Source organism: Crinia signifera, chromosome 5, assembly GCF_055691185.1.
Source record: "Crinia signifera chromosome 5, ASM5569118v1, whole genome shotgun sequence".
Classification (NCBI taxonomy): Eukaryota; Metazoa; Chordata; class Amphibia; order Anura; family Myobatrachidae; genus Crinia; species Crinia signifera.
Genome location: NC_139221.1, coordinates 185,379,322 through 185,395,501, shown reverse-complemented (window position 1 = coordinate 185,395,501; position 16,180 = coordinate 185,379,322).

Genomic DNA, 16,180 nt, shown 5'->3' with positions numbered 1-16,180 from the left:
AGATAAAATATACAAGGTAGTTATGGCCTGTTGTGTGCTGCACAACTATCTACGCAGAAAAACACAGTCTGCACATCCCAATGTTTCAACCATGGATGACAATGAAACAGTTGAGGAGCCAGTAGGATTAACATGTTTGGAGAGCAATCAAAACACAAGAAATCCTACTATGCATGCTAAAGTGACAAGAGAAGAGTACTTGCAGTACTTTAATGGTGTAGGCGCAGTGGGTTGGCAGGATGACATGATCTGCTAATTGATAATAATTGCCTCTTTCTTTCTATGTACCTACGATTAAAATTGCTCGGTGTATCTACCGACCTCTATTACCAATATCTTCACCCCCAATGTATTGTTTTATTTTCCTTTTGTTGAGTAACATATCTGCTGTTTATTGTTCTTAATGTGATTATATTGTATTAAAATTCTCAATAAATAAAAACTTAATTATGAATAAAAAAAAAAGGAGACTAGAGATTCCCCTACACATTGTTGTGGTACAATGTGGGAGACACAGGGTAAGGAGACATTACTACATTGCGGGAGCACACGGAGAGGACAGGCTGAGGGTGGACATGTTGAGAGGCACAGGCTGGGGGGGGGGCACATAAAGAGTCACAAGCTGGGCACGTTTTGAGGCACGGGCTGAGGTGGGGGGGAGTAGAGAGGCACAGGCTGGAGGTGGGCACGTCGAGAGGCACTGGCTGGGCATGTTGAGGCGCTGGCTGGGTGTGGCCACCATTGGGAGGCACAGGCTGGAGGCAGGGCACCATTGGGAGTGCATCGTTGGGGGACACAGGATGGGGAGGTCACCATTGGGAGGCACAGTCTGGGGGTATCAACATTGGGAGGCATAGGTTTAAGGAGGCATTGGCTGGTGTGCAGCCCAAGATAGGAGTCACCGGTTGGAGGCGGCACCGTTGGGAGCACACTGACAGCACTGTCTGTTATGAGCTACACCCCCAGGCTACAAGATTGAACTGTAAACCACCCATCTCCATCTGTGAGGTCATTTAATTTTCTGGTGCACCAGCCATCTCTTCTCCTGCTGTAAAAAGACCCACCATTTCTTCAAACTACCAGTGGTTACCAGTTATTTGTGCCAGTTTTGGTCCGGCCACTTGGACATATGGAAGGTGCCTACAGAAGCATGCCAGCATTTAACCGGGAGTGGTAGTTATCATTTCTACAAAAAATTCTTGGTGCATACTAGGAACGGACTCTCCCTAGTTTGCTATCAATTGTGGGTATGGTTTCTATAATATTATCAATTCATGTGGTAAACAATACATATTTGTAAAGATTGTACAATTTATTTGATCAAATCCCTAGAGCACTATCCCCCCCTTTTGATTTTGCACCTAACATATCCCAGCATAGTTTTAGCATTGCATGCAAGGCATGCTGGGAACCTGAGGGAGAGACAGCACTCCCCCAAAGACAATACACAAGATACAAAATTCAGACGGAGACAACACTGGCATTAAAAAAAAAATGCAAATGCTTCAAATGTGTGACTTTCAACACTTGTCCTGGATTGAATCCAGTCGAGGACAAGTGTTGAAAGTCACACATTTGATAACGTTTGCATTTTGTCACATGTAGCCGCGACGGAGCGCGGCGGGTACAGTACTCACCCGTCCGCGCCCGCCGCCGGCTAGCGTGTGCAGGCTCCGGTCTGCGGTGTGCGGGTAGCGGCAGCTCTGGGTAGGGATGGCAGCAGTAGTGGTGCCGGGAGGCCGGCGTCGCCATCTTGGTTGAGGGCAGGAGACAGATTGGCCCAGAGTGGAGGTTCCCTCCTCATCCTGTGCTGACAGCCAATGGCAGCCATCCCCTGGGGATATAGGGGATCTGCCTAGGCTGTTCAGTGTCAGTGCAATGAGTCTTTGGAGTCATTCACAACTCCTAGCTGATTCCCGGATCCTGGCTCTTTCTCTCCTGACTCTGGTGCCTTGCTCCCTGCATCTTGCTACAAGGAAGTTTTCTCCTGACACCAATGCTGCAAGTCCTACCTAGTGCTTGTTCCTGCTTGTGTCCCAGAATTACCCTGCACAGCTTCCCGCTGTCCTCCTTCATACAACTCATTCATTCCATCATCTTTCAGTCATCCGGATCCATTTCTTCTGTCATCAAATCAACCTCCTTCCGGATCCTCATCTATGTACTCTGGCTCACCAAGTATACGTTTCCAGATTTCCCTGCCCGTTATTAGTATTGTGCTGGACTCTATTTAATTTATTCCAACTGTCACTTAAAGAAGTATTTGAGTGAAGTTTATCATTTATGAAATCCGTTATTAAACCTGCACGTTTCAATCCTACTCCTCCTGGTCCGTCTCCGGTTCCTGTGCACCACACGACTCCATCCAGCCCTTTAGCCGTGACAGTTTGCACTGACCCGATGGAATCGGGTGAAGCACAGGCCTCCATGACGGATGTTCTTCAAGGCATCATGGCTCGCTTGGAACAAGTAGAGACTACCCAGCGTCAAGTGGCTCAATTTCTCCAGACCTTGTCATCACCTCAGGCGGCTCCCTCAGTTTCAGCAGCACCAACCTCCGGAGCTTCGGCCCCTGCTGCTCCCCCTGGGCCAGCTGCTCCTCACCAGCTACACCTGTCAACCCCCAGTAAATATGACGGGTCCCCGAGGGGGTGTCGAGGATTCCTGAATCAATGTGACGTCCATTTTACCCTCCAGCCTTCCAATTTCCCCTCTCCCAAGACTCGGGTGGCTTACATCGTGTCCCTACTGGCGGGTCCAGCCCTGGAGTGGGTGTCCCCCCTTTGGGAGCGTGCGGATCCCATCCTCAATAACTATGAAGAATTTGTGGCCTCCTTCCGTCGCATCTTCGACGAGCCTGGCAGAGTGTCCTCCGCAGCCACGGAGATCCTAAGGATTCGTCAGGGCAGTCGCCCAGTGGGACAATATGTCGTACAATTTCAAACCCTGGCTTCCGAACTCAGATGGAACGAAGAGGCTCTCGTTTCTGCCTTCTGGAACGGCCTAGCCGGGCGCATCAAGGACGAGTTAGCAACTCGCGATTCTCCTTCCACCCTGGCTGAACTCATTTCATTATGTAACAAAGTCGATCTGCGACTCCAAGAACGCCAACTTGAGAGGAATCGCTCTGATCGCCTTCGCCCTCGATTTCCTTCCAATGTCGCACCAGCCTCCAAACCAACCCCGCCTCCTGCGGTGTCAACAGATGAGCCCATGCAAATCAACCGCTCCCGTCTCTCTCTCGAAGAGAAGTCCCGAAGACGGCGAGAGAATCTATGCATGTACTGCGGCTCCTCAGCTCACTTATTGGCTTCCTGCCCGCTGCGGCCGGGAAACGACCGCTCCTAATCTCCCCGAGGGAGGTCCGATTAGGAGTCTTGCTTCCATCTCCCTCTTCTTCTGATTCCACCATTCCGGTTACCCTTGTGTGTCCCCAAGGGAGAAAAAGAGTTCAGGCCCTATTGGACTCTGGAGCAGCGGGAAACTTCCTTTCTTCTTCTTTTGTTACCCAACATGCCCTGCCTGTGCAACCCCTGGATCACTCGCTGGTCCTCACTGCAGTGGATGGGAGTCGAATTCGTAGTGGACAAATCACCCATCAGACCACCCCGGTGACACTGCTCATAGGAGCTCTACATCAAGAGACCCTCGAATTCTTCATTCTTCCACAGTCCTCACACCAAATGGTCCTGGGCCTTCCCTGGCTCTCCAAACATAACCCACACATCGATTGGACCAATATGGAGGTCAAGGCCTGGGGAACAGATTGCCAGTCTACTTGCATTCCTCAGATCCTTCCGGTCTACCAGACCCATCCACAACGTGAGGGTAACTGTCCTTCATCCTCTTCAGCTCCACCCTTGTCGATACCCGCACCATATCGTTCATTTACAGATGTATTCAGTAAAGGTGGTGCCGACACCCTGCCTCCTCACCGTCCTTGGGACTGCCCGATAGAGCTGGTGGCCGGGAAATTCCCTCCTCGTGGCCGCATCTATCCCCTGTCGCTACCTGAGACTGAGGCCATGTCCTCGTACATTCAAGAGAACTTAAACAAAGGTTTCATTTGACCATCTACTTCTCCGGCCGGGGCCGGTTTTTTCTTTGTGAAAAAGAAAGATGGCGGTCTTCGGCCATGTATCGACTATAGGGGCCTGAACGACATCACCATTAAAAACCGCTATCCCTTACCCCTTATCGCAGAACTATTCGACAAGATCAGAGGGGCAGCAATCTTTACTAAATTGGACCTGCGAGGGGCCTACAATTTGATCCGGATCCGTCCAGGTGACGAGTGGAAGACGGCTTTTAACACGCGCGACGGCCACTATGAATACCTGGTGATGCCCTTCGGCCTTTGTAACGCCCCCGCTGTCTTCCAACAGTTTGTAAATGATATCTTTCGGGACTTGCTGTACCACTCCATCGTAGTCTATCTAGACGATATACTCATCTTCTCTCCAAATCTCCAACTTCACAGACAGACAGTGTCCGAAGTCCTACGACGTCTTCGCCAAAATCAACTGTTCTGCAAGTTGGAAAAGTGCGTTTTTGAGGTCACGTCCATTCCATTCTTGGGTCACATTCTCTCCGCCACTGGGATAGAAATGGACCCAGAGAAGGTGAGAGCCATCCAAGACTGGGCAGCCCCCACAACACTCAAAGGAATTCAGAGATTCCTAGGGTTCTCAAACTATTACCGGCGATTTATCCGGAACTTCTCTACTATCGCTGCTCCCCTCACTGCTCTCACTTGCAAGGGAGCTGATCCAAGCCGATGGTCGCCAGAAGCATCCTCTGCCTTCCAGCAGTTAAAGAGAGCATTCATGACGGCACCAATCCTCCTCCAACCAGACCTCGACAGGCCCTTCATTCTCGAGGTGGACGCATCCTCGGAAGGGATCGGGGCCATCTTGTCACAAAAAGGTGAGGATCAAGAATTACACCCTTGTGCCTTCCTCTCCAAAAAATTCCTCCCAGCAGAGAAGAATTACCCCATCGGGGAACAGGAGTTGCTTGCAGTCAAAACTGCGTTAGAGGAGTGGCGATACCTTCTGGAGGGGGCACGACATAAGATCACCGTGTATTCAGACCACAAAAATCTGTCCTTTCTTAAACAGGCTCAGTGCCTTACTGCCCGCCAAGCCCGTTGGGCCATGTTTTTTGAACGCTTTGATTTCCAAATTAAATTCCGACCTGGAACCACGAATACTAAGGCAGACGCTCTATCCCGCTCCTTTGAGACGACCTCTGACCTAGAGACACCTCCTCGTCCAATCCTCGATCCGCTGGTCTTCGCCCAAGTAACCGTACAGCCATCTCCTCCTCCAGGTAAAACGTTCGTTCCCCCCGAACTTCGCAAGAAAATATTGTCATGGGCACATGCTTCCCGCTTCGCAGGGCACGCAGGAGCACAAAAGACCTTGATGTTCCTGTCACGTTCTTATTGGTGGCCAACCATCCGCCACGACGTAACCAACTTCGTTGCCTCTTGTGTAAGATGTGCTCAGCATAAAGTGCCCAGAACAACTCCCGCTGGTCCTCTCCGCCCTCTAACCATTCCCACAGAACCATGGACCCATCTGTCAATGGACTTCATTTGCGAACTACCTCCCTCAAAAGGTCATACCGCAATCTGGGTAGTGGTCGACCGATTCTCGAAAATGGTCCATTTTTTCCCACTAAAAGGTCTCCCCTCTGCTCCAGTACTGGCTCAGCTATTCATCTCAACCATTTTTAAACTTCACGGACTGCCCAAAGAGATTGTATCCGACCGCGGAGTACAGTTCGTTGCAAAGTTCTGGAGAGCTCTCTGTGCCGCGGTACAGGTCAAACTCAAGTTTTCCACTGCCTTTCATCCCCAGACCAACGGCCAGACAGAACGGGTGAATCAAGACTTGGAGGCCTTTATCCGACTGTTTGTCTCGTCTTCCCAAGATGACTGGGTGGATCTTCTCCCGTGGGCAGAATATATGCATAACAACTCCTATCACTCTTCCTCCGGAACCACCCCCTTCTTTACAGTATTCGGCAAACATCCACGATCTCCGGATTTCTCAGAATTATCCTCTTCCGAAGTTCCTGCAGCAACCACTTCATTACAACGCTTTGCTAAAATCTGGTCGGATGTCCACACCGCTCTTCTTAAATCTTCCGCCCGATACAAGAGGATGGCAGACAGGAAAAGAAGGGCAGCGCCCAGATTGAAAGTCGGAGACCGGGTATGGCTGTCTACCCGCCATATACGCCTCCGTCTGCCCTCTATGAAGCTGGCTCCCCGGTTCATTGGGCCGTACCCTATCATCCAAGTCATTAATCCTGTCGCTTATAGACTTCAACTTCCTCCTTCCCTAAGGATTTCGAATTCCTTCCATGTGTCCCTCCTCAAGCCTTTAAGGTTGAACTCTTATCAAAAGAAGATTCCAAAACCGCCCAAGATTAACTCCGAAAGTGGGGCTGAATTCGAGGTAAGACGCATTATAGACTCTCGTTGCCGCAATTCTCGTACCCAGTATCTGGTGGAATGGGTTGGGTTTGGTCCCGAAGAGAACTCTTGGGTGGATTCCATTGATTTGCACGCTCCAAAACTGGTAAAACAATTTCTCCAGAGAAATCCGCACAAGGCCCATAGGCGCCCTGGGGTCACCCTGAAAAGGGGGGGTACTGTCACACGTAGCCGCGACGGAGCGCGGCGGGTACAGTACTCACCCGTCCGCGCCCGCCGCCGGCTAGCGTGTGCAGGCTCCGGTCTGCGGTGTGCGGGTAGCGGCGGCTCTGGGTAGGGATGGCAGCAGTAGTAAAACACCTAGCTTGGGAGGAAAGCATTACCTCTGCAGCATCACTGGAAAGCTGTGTGCCAGCCTGTCCTCTTTGCAGACTGGATCCCGTTGCTGATTGACGAATTCTTCAGTGTGGCAGAGGTGCGGAGCCTTGATGTGAATTCCTGTAAGAAACGGTGAGTTATTATTCCCCCATACTGTGATATGCTCTTTCCCTTCCTAGTCTGTGCATCTGCCCCTAATTCACTGGGGTACAACACCTAGCTTGGGAGGAAAGCATTACCTCTGCAGCATCACTGGAAAGCTGTGTGCCAGCCTGTCCTCTTTGCAGACTGGATCCCGTTGCTGATTGACGAATTCTTCAGTGTGGCAGAGGTGCGGAGCCTTGATGTGAATTCCTGTAAGAAACGGTGAGTTATTATTCCCCATACTGTGATATGCTCTTTCCCTTCCTAGTCTGTGCATCTGCCCCTAATTCACTGGGGTACAACACCTAGCTTGGGAGGAAAGCATTACCTCTGCAGCATCACTGGAAAGCTGTGTGCCAGCCTGTCCTCTTTGCAGACTGGATCCCGTTGCTGATTGACGAATTCTTCAGTGTGGCAGAGGTGCGGAGCCTTGATGTGAATTCCTGTAAGAAACGGTGAGTTATTATTCCCCCATACTGTGATATGCTCTTTCCCTTCCTAGTCTGTGCATCTGCCCCTAATTCACTGGGGTACAACACCTAGCTTGGGAGGAAAGCATTACCTCTGCAGCATCACTGGAAAGCTGTGTGCCAGCCTGTCCTCTTTGCAGACTGGATCCCGTTGCTGATTGACGAATTCTTCAGTGTGGCAGAGGTGCGGAGCCTTGATGTGAATTCCTGTAAGAAACGGTGAGTTATTATTCCCCCATACTGTGATATGCTCTTTCCCTTCCTAGTCTGTGCATCTGCCCCTAATTCACTGGGGTACAACACCTAGCTTGGGAGGAAAGCATTACCTCTGCAGCATCACTGGAAAGCTGTGTGCCAGCCTGTCCTCTTTGCAGACTGGATCCCGTTGCTGATTGACGAATTCTTCAGTGTGGCAGAGGTGCGGAGCCTTGATGTGAATTCCTGTAAGAAACGGTGAGTTATTATTCCCCCATACTGTGATATGCTCTTTCCCTTCCTAGTCTGTGCATCTGCCCCTAATTCACTGGGGTACAACACCTAGCTTGGGAGGAAAGCATTACCTCTGCAGCATCACTGGAAAGCTGTGTGCCAGCCTGTCCTCTTTGCAGACTGGATCCCGTTGCTGATTGACGAATTCTTCAGTGTGGCAGAGGTGCGGAGCCTTGATGTGAATTCCTGTAAGAAACGGTGAGTTATTATTCCCCCATACTGTGATATGCTCTTTCCCTTCCTAGTCTGTGCATCTGCCCCTAATTCACTGGGGTACAACACCTAGCTTGGGAGGAAAGCATTACCTCTGCAGCATCACTGGAAAGCTGTGTGCCAGCCTGTCCTCTTTGCAGACTGGATCCCGTTGCTGATTGACGAATTCTTCAGTGTGGCAGAGGTGCGGAGCCTTGATGTGAATTCCTGTAAGAAACGGTGAGTTATTATTCCCCCATACTGTGATATGCTCTTTCCCTTCCTAGTCTGTGCATCTGCCCCTAATTCACTGGGGTACAACACCTAGCTTGGGAGGAAAGCATTACCTCTGCAGCATCACTGGAAAGCTGTGTGCCAGCCTGTCCTCTTTGCAGACTGGATCCCGTTGCTGATTGACGAATTCTTCAGTGTGGCAGAGGTGCGGAGCCTTGATGTGAATTCCTGTAAGAAACGGTGAGTTATTATTCCCCCATACTGTGATATGCTCTTTCCCTTCCTAGTCTGTGCATCTGCCCCTAATTCACTGGGGTACAACACCTAGCTTGGGAGGAAAGCATTACCTCTGCAGCATCACTGGAAAGCTGTGTGCCAGCCTGTCCTCTTTGCAGACTGGATCCCGTTGCTGATTGACGAATTCTTCAGTGTGGCAGAGGTGCGGAGCCTTGATGTGAATTCCTGTAAGAAACGGTGAGTTATTATTCCCCCATACTGTGATATGCTCTTTCCCTTCCTAGTCTGTGCATCTGCCCCTAATTCACTGGGGTACAACACCTAGCTTGGGAGGAAAGCATTACCTCTGCAGCATCACTGGAAAGCTGTGTGCCAGCCTGTCCTCTTTGCAGACTGGATCCCGTTGCTGATTGACGAATTCTTCAGTGTGGCAGAGGTGCGGAGCCTTGATGTGAATTCCTGTAAGAAACGGTGAGTTATTATTCCCCCATACTGTGATATGCTCTTTCCCTTCCTAGTCTGTGCATCTGCCCCTAATTCACTGGGGTACAACACCTAGCTTGGGAGGAAAGCATTACCTCTGCAGCATCACTGGAAAGCTGTGTGCCAGCCTGTCCTCTTTGCAGACTGGATCCCGTTGCTGATTGACGAATTCTTCAGTGTGGCAGAGGTGCGGAGCCTTGATGTGAATTCCTGTAAGAAACGGTGAGTTATTATTCCCCCATACTGTGATATGCTCTTTCCCTTCCTAGTCTGTGCATCTGCCCCTAATTCACTGGGGTACAACACCTAGCTTGGGAGGAAAGCATTACCTCTGCAGCATCACTGGAAAGCTGTGTGCCAGCCTGTCCTCTTTGCAGACTGGATCCCGTTGCTGATTGACGAATTCTTCAGTGTGGCAGAGGTGCGGAGCCTTGATGTGAATTCCTGTAAGAAACGGTGAGTTATTATTCCCCCATACTGTGATATGCTCTTTCCCTTCCTAGTCTGTGCATCTGCCCCTAATTCACTGGGGTACAACACCTAGCTTGGGAGGAAAGCATTACCTCTGCAGCATCACTGGAAAGCTGTGTGCCAGCCTGTCCTCTTTGCAGACTGGATCCCGTTGCTGATTGACGAATTCTTCAGTGTGGCAGAGGTGCGGAGCCTTGATGTGAATTCCTGTAAGAAACGGTGAGTTATTATTCCCCCATACTGTGATATGCTCTTTCCCTTCCTAGTCTGTGCATCTGCCCCTAATTCACTGGGGTACAACACCTAGCTTGGGAGGAAAGCATTACCTCTGCAGCATCACTGGAAAGCTGTGTGCCAGCCTGTCCTCTTTGCAGACTGGATCCCGTTGCTGATTGACGAATTCTTCAGTGTGGCAGAGGTGCGGAGCCTTGATGTGAATTCCTGTAAGAAACGGTGAGTTATTATTCCCCCATACTGTGATATGCTCTTTCCCTTCCTAGTCTGTGCATCTGCCCCTAATTCACTGGGGTACAACACCTAGCTTGGGAGGAAAGCATTACCTCTGCAGCATCACTGGAAAGCTGTGTGCCAGCCTGTCCTCTTTGCAGACTGGATCCCGTTGCTGATTGACGAATTCTTCAGTGTGGCAGAGGTGCGGAGCCTTGATGTGAATTCCTGTAAGAAACGGTGAGTTATTATTCCCCCATACTGTGATATGCTCTTTCCCTTCCTAGTCTGTGCATCTGCCCCTAATTCACTGGGGTACAACACCTAGCTTGGGAGGAAAGCATTACCTCTGCAGCATCACTGGAAAGCTGTGTGCCAGCCTGTCCTCTTTGCAGACTGGATCCCGTTGCTGATTGACGAATTCTTCAGTGTGGCAGAGGTGCGGAGCCTTGATGTGAATTCCTGTAAGAAACGGTGAGTTATTATTCCCCCATACTGTGATATGCTCTTTCCCTTCCTAGTCTGTGCATCTGCCCCTAATTCACTGGGGTACAACACCTAGCTTGGGAGGAAAGCATTACCTCTGCAGCATCACTGGAAAGCTGTGTGCCAGCCTGTCCTCTTTGCAGACTGGATCCCGTTGCTGATTGACGAATTCTTCAGTGTGGCAGAGGTGCGGAGCCTTGATGTGAATTCCTGTAAGAAACGGTGAGTTATTATTCCCCCATACTGTGATATGCTCTTTCCCTTCCTAGTCTGTGCATCTGCCCCTAATTCACTGGGGTACAACACCTAGCTTGGGAGGAAAGCATTACCTCTGCAGCATCACTGGAAAGCTGTGTGCCAGCCTGTCCTCTTTGCAGACTGGATCCCGTTGCTGATTGACGAATTCTTCAGTGTGGCAGAGGTGCGGAGCCTTGATGTGAATTCCTGTAAGAAACGGTGAGTTATTATTCCCCCATACTGTGATATGCTCTTTCCCTTCCTAGTCTGTGCATCTGCCCCTAATTCACTGGGGTACAACACCTAGCTTGGGAGGAAAGCATTACCTCTGCAGCATCACTGGAAAGCTGTGTGCCAGCCTGTCCTCTTTGCAGACTGGATCCCGTTGCTGATTGACGAATTCTTCAGTGTGGCAGAGGTGCGGAGCCTTGATGTGAATTCCTGTAAGAAACGGTGAGTTATTATTCCCCCATACTGTGATATGCTCTTTCCCTTCCTAGTCTGTGCATCTGCCCCTAATTCACTGGGGTACAACACCTAGCTTGGGAGGAAAGCATTACCTCTGCAGCATCACTGGAAAGCTGTGTGCCAGCCTGTCCTCTTTGCAGACTGGATCCCGTTGCTGATTGACGAATTCTTCAGTGTGGCAGAGGTGCGGAGCCTTGATGTGAATTCCTGTAAGAAACGGTGAGTTATTATTCCCCCATACTGTGATATGCTCTTTCCCTTCCTAGTCTGTGCATCTGCCCCTAATTCACTGGGGTACAACACCTAGCTTGGGAGGAAAGCATTACCTCTGCAGCATCACTGGAAAGCTGTGTGCCAGCCTGTCCTCTTTGCAGACTGGATCCCGTTGCTGATTGACGAATTCTTCAGTGTGGCAGAGGTGCGGAGCCTTGATGTGAATTCCTGTAAGAAACGGTGAGTTATTATTCCCCCATACTGTGATATGCTCTTTCCCTTCCTAGTCTGTGCATCTGCCCCTAATTCACTGGGGTACAACACCTAGCTTGGGAGGAAAGCATTACCTCTGCAGCATCACTGGAAAGCTGTGTGCCAGCCTGTCCTCTTTGCAGACTGGATCCCGTTGCTGATTGACGAATTCTTCAGTGTGGCAGAGGTGCGGAGCCTTGATGTGAATTCCTGTAAGAAACGGTGAGTTATTATTCCCCCATACTGTGATATGCTCTTTCCCTTCCTAGTCTGTGCATCTGCCCCTAATTCACTGGGGTACAACACCTAGCTTGGGAGGAAAGCATTACCTCTGCAGCATCACTGGAAAGCTGTGTGCCAGCCTGTCCTCTTTGCAGACTGGATCCCGTTGCTGATTGACGAATTCTTCAGTGTGGCAGAGGTGCGGAGCCTTGATGTGAATTCCTGTAAGAAACGGTGAGTTATTATTCCCCCATACTGTGATATGCTCTTTCCCTTCCTAGTCTGTGCATCTGCCCCTAATTCACTGGGGTACAACACCTAGCTTGGGAGGAAAGCATTACCTCTGCAGCATCACTGGAAAGCTGTGTGCCAGCCTGTCCTCTTTGCAGACTGGATCCCGTTGCTGATTGACGAATTCTTCAGTGTGGCAGAGGTGCGGAGCCTTGATGTGAATTCCTGTAAGAAACGGTGAGTTATTATTCCCCCATACTGTGATATGCTCTTTCCCTTCCTAGTCTGTGCATCTGCCCCTAATTCACTGGGGTACAACACCTAGCTTGGGAGGAAAGCATTACCTCTGCAGCATCACTGGAAAGCTGTGTGCCAGCCTGTCCTCTTTGCAGACTGGATCCCGTTGCTGATTGACGAATTCTTCAGTGTGGCAGAGGTGCGGAGCCTTGATGTGAATTCCTGTAAGAAACGGTGAGTTATTATTCCCCCATACTGTGATATGCTCTTTCCCTTCCTAGTCTGTGCATCTGCCCCTAATTCACTGGGGTACAACACCTAGCTTGGGAGGAAAGCATTACCTCTGCAGCATCACTGGAAAGCTGTGTGCCAGCCTGTCCTCTTTGCAGACTGGATCCCGTTGCTGATTGACGAATTCTTCAGTGTGGCAGAGGTGCGGAGCCTTGATGTGAATTCCTGTAAGAAACGGTGAGTTATTATTCCCCCATACTGTGATATGCTCTTTCCCTTCCTAGTCTGTGCATCTGCCCCTAATTCACTGGGGTACAACACCTAGCTTGGGAGGAAAGCATTACCTCTGCAGCATCACTGGAAAGCTGTGTGCCAGCCTGTCCTCTTTGCAGACTGGATCCCGTTGCTGATTGACGAATTCTTCAGTGTGGCAGAGGTGCGGAGCCTTGATGTGAATTCCTGTAAGAAACGGTGAGTTATTATTCCCCCATACTGTGATATGCTCTTTCCCTTCCTAGTCTGTGCATCTGCCCCTAATTCACTGGGGTACAACACCTAGCTTGGGAGGAAAGCATTACCTCTGCAGCATCACTGGAAAGCTGTGTGCCAGCCTGTCCTCTTTGCAGACTGGATCCCGTTGCTGATTGACAAATTCTTCAGTGTGGCAGAGGTGCGGAGCCTTGATGTGAATTCCTGTAAGAAACGGTGAGTTATTATTCCCCCATACTGTGATATGCTCTTTCCCTTCCTAGTCTGTGCATCTGCCCCTAATTCACTGGGGTACAACACCTAGCTTGGGAGGAAAGCATTACCTCTGCAGCATCACTGGAAAGCTGTGTGCCAGCCTGTCCTCTTTGCAGACTGGATCCCGTTGCTGATTGACGAATTCTTCAGTGTGGCAGAGGTGCGGAGCCTTGATGTGAATTCCTGTAAGAAACGGTGAGTTATTATTCCCCCATACTGTGATATGCTCTTTCCCTTCCTAGTCTGTGCATCTGCCCCTAATTCACTGGGGTACAACACCTAGCTTGGGAGGAAAGCATTACCTCTGCAGCATCACTGGAAAGCTGTGTGCCAGCCTGTCCTCTTTGCAGACTGGATCCCGTTGCTGATTGACGAATTCTTCAGTGTGGCAGAGGTGCGGAGCCTTGATGTGAATTCCTGTAAGAAACGGTGAGTTATTATTCCCCCATACTGTGATATGCTCTTTCCCTTCCTAGTCTGTGCATCTGCCCCTAATTCACTGGGGTACAACACCTAGCTTGGGAGGAAAGCATTACCTCTGCAGCATCACTGGAAAGCTGTGTGCCAGCCTGTCCTCTTTGCAGACTGGATCCCGTTGCTGATTGACGAATTCTTCAGTGTGGCAGAGGTGCGGAGCCTTGATGTGAATTCCTGTAAGAAACGGTGAGTTATTATTCCCCCATACTGTGATATGCTCTTTCCCTTCCTAGTCTGTGCATCTGCCCCTAATTCACTGGGGTACAACACCTAGCTTGGGAGGAAAGCATTACCTCTGCAGCATCACTGGAAAGCTGTGTGCCAGCCTGTCCTCTTTGCAGACTGGATCCCGTTGCTGATTGACGAATTCTTCAGTGTGGCAGAGGTGCGGAGCCTTGATGTGAATTCCTGTAAGAAACGGTGAGTTATTATTCCCCCATACTGTGATATGCTCTTTCCCTTCCTAGTCTGTGCATCTGCCCCTAATTCACTGGGGTACAACACCTAGCTTGGGAGGAAAGCATTACCTCTGCAGCATCACTGGAAAGCTGTGTGCCAGCCTGTCCTCTTTGCAGACTGGATCCCGTTGCTGATTGACGAATTCTTCAGTGTGGCAGAGGTGCGGAGCCTTGATGTGAATTCCTGTAAGAAACGGTGAGTTATTATTCCCCCATACTGTGATATGCTCTTTCCCTTCCTAGTCTGTGCATCTGCCCCTAATTCACTGGGGTACAACACCTAGCTTGGGAGGAAAGCATTACCTCTGCAGCATCACTGGAAAGCTGTGTGCCAGCCTGTCCTCTTTGCAGACTGGATCCCGTTGCTGATTGACGAATTCTTCAGTGTGGCAGAGGTGCGGAGCCTTGATGTGAATTCCTGTAAGAAACGGTGAGTTATTATTCCCCCATACTGTGATATGCTCTTTCCCTTCCTAGTCTGTGCATCTGCCCCTAATTCACTGGGGTACAACACCTAGCTTGGGAGGAAAGCATTACCTCTGCAGCATCACTGGAAAGCTGTGTGCCAGCCTGTCCTCTTTGCAGACTGGATCCCGTTGCTGATTGACGAATTCTTCAGTGTGGCAGAGGTGCGGAGCCTTGATGTGAATTCCTGTAAGAAACGGTGAGTTATTATTCCCCCATACTGTGATATGCTCTTTCCCTTCCTAGTCTGTGCATCTGCCCCTAATTCACTGGGGTACAACACCTAGCTTGGGAGGAAAGCATTACCTCTGCAGCATCACTGGAAAGCTGTGTGCCAGCCTGTCCTCTTTGCAGACTGGATCCCGTTGCTGATTGACGAATTCTTCAGTGTGGCAGAGGTGCGGAGCCTTGATGTGAATTCCTGTAAGAAACGGTGAGTTATTATTCCCCCATACTGTGATATGCTCTTTCCCTTCCTAGTCTGTGCATCTGCCCCTAATTCACTGGGGTACAACACCTAGCTTGGGAGGAAAGCATTACCTCTGCAGCATCACTGGAAAGCTGTGTGCCAGCCTGTCCTCTTTGCAGACTGGATCCCGTTGCTGATTGACGAATTCTTCAGTGTGGCAGAGGTGCGGAGCCTTGATGTGAATTCCTGTAAGAAACGGTGAGTTATTATTCCCCCATACTGTGATATGCTCTTTCCCTTCCTAGTCTGTGCATCTGCCCCTAATTCACTGGGGTACAACACCTAGCTTGGGAGGAAAGCATTACCTCTGCAGCATCACTGGAAAGCTGTGTGCCAGCCTGTCCTCTTTGCAGACTGGATCCCGTTGCTGATTGACGAATTCTTCAGTGTGGCAGAGGTGCGGAGCCTTGATGTGAATTCCTGTAAGAAACGGTGAGTTATTATTCCCCCATACTGTGATATGCTCTTTCCCTTCCTAGTCTGTGCATCTGCCCCTAATTCACTGGGGTACAACACCTAGCTTGGGAGGAAAGCATTACCTCTGCAGCATCACTGGAAAGCTGTGTGCCAGCCTGTCCTCTTTGCAGACTGGATCCCGTTGCTGATTGACGAATTCTTCAGTGTGGCAGAGGTGCGGAGCCTTGATGTGAATTCCTGTAAGAAACGGTGAGTTATTATTCCCACATACTGTGATATGCTCTTTCCCTTCCTAGTCTGTGCATCTGCCCCTAATTCACTGGGGTACAACACCTAGCTTGGGAGGAAAGCATTACCTCTGCAGCATCACTGGAAAGCTGTGTGCCAGCCTGTCCTCTTTGCAGACTGGATCCCGTTGCTGATTGACGAATTCTTCAGTGTGGCAGAGGTGCGGAGCCTTGATGTGAATTCCTGTAAGAAACGGTGAGTTATTATTCCCCCATACTGTGATATGCTCTTTCCCTTCCTAGTCTGTGCATCTGCCCCTAATTCACTGGGGTACAACACCTAGCTTGGGAGGAAA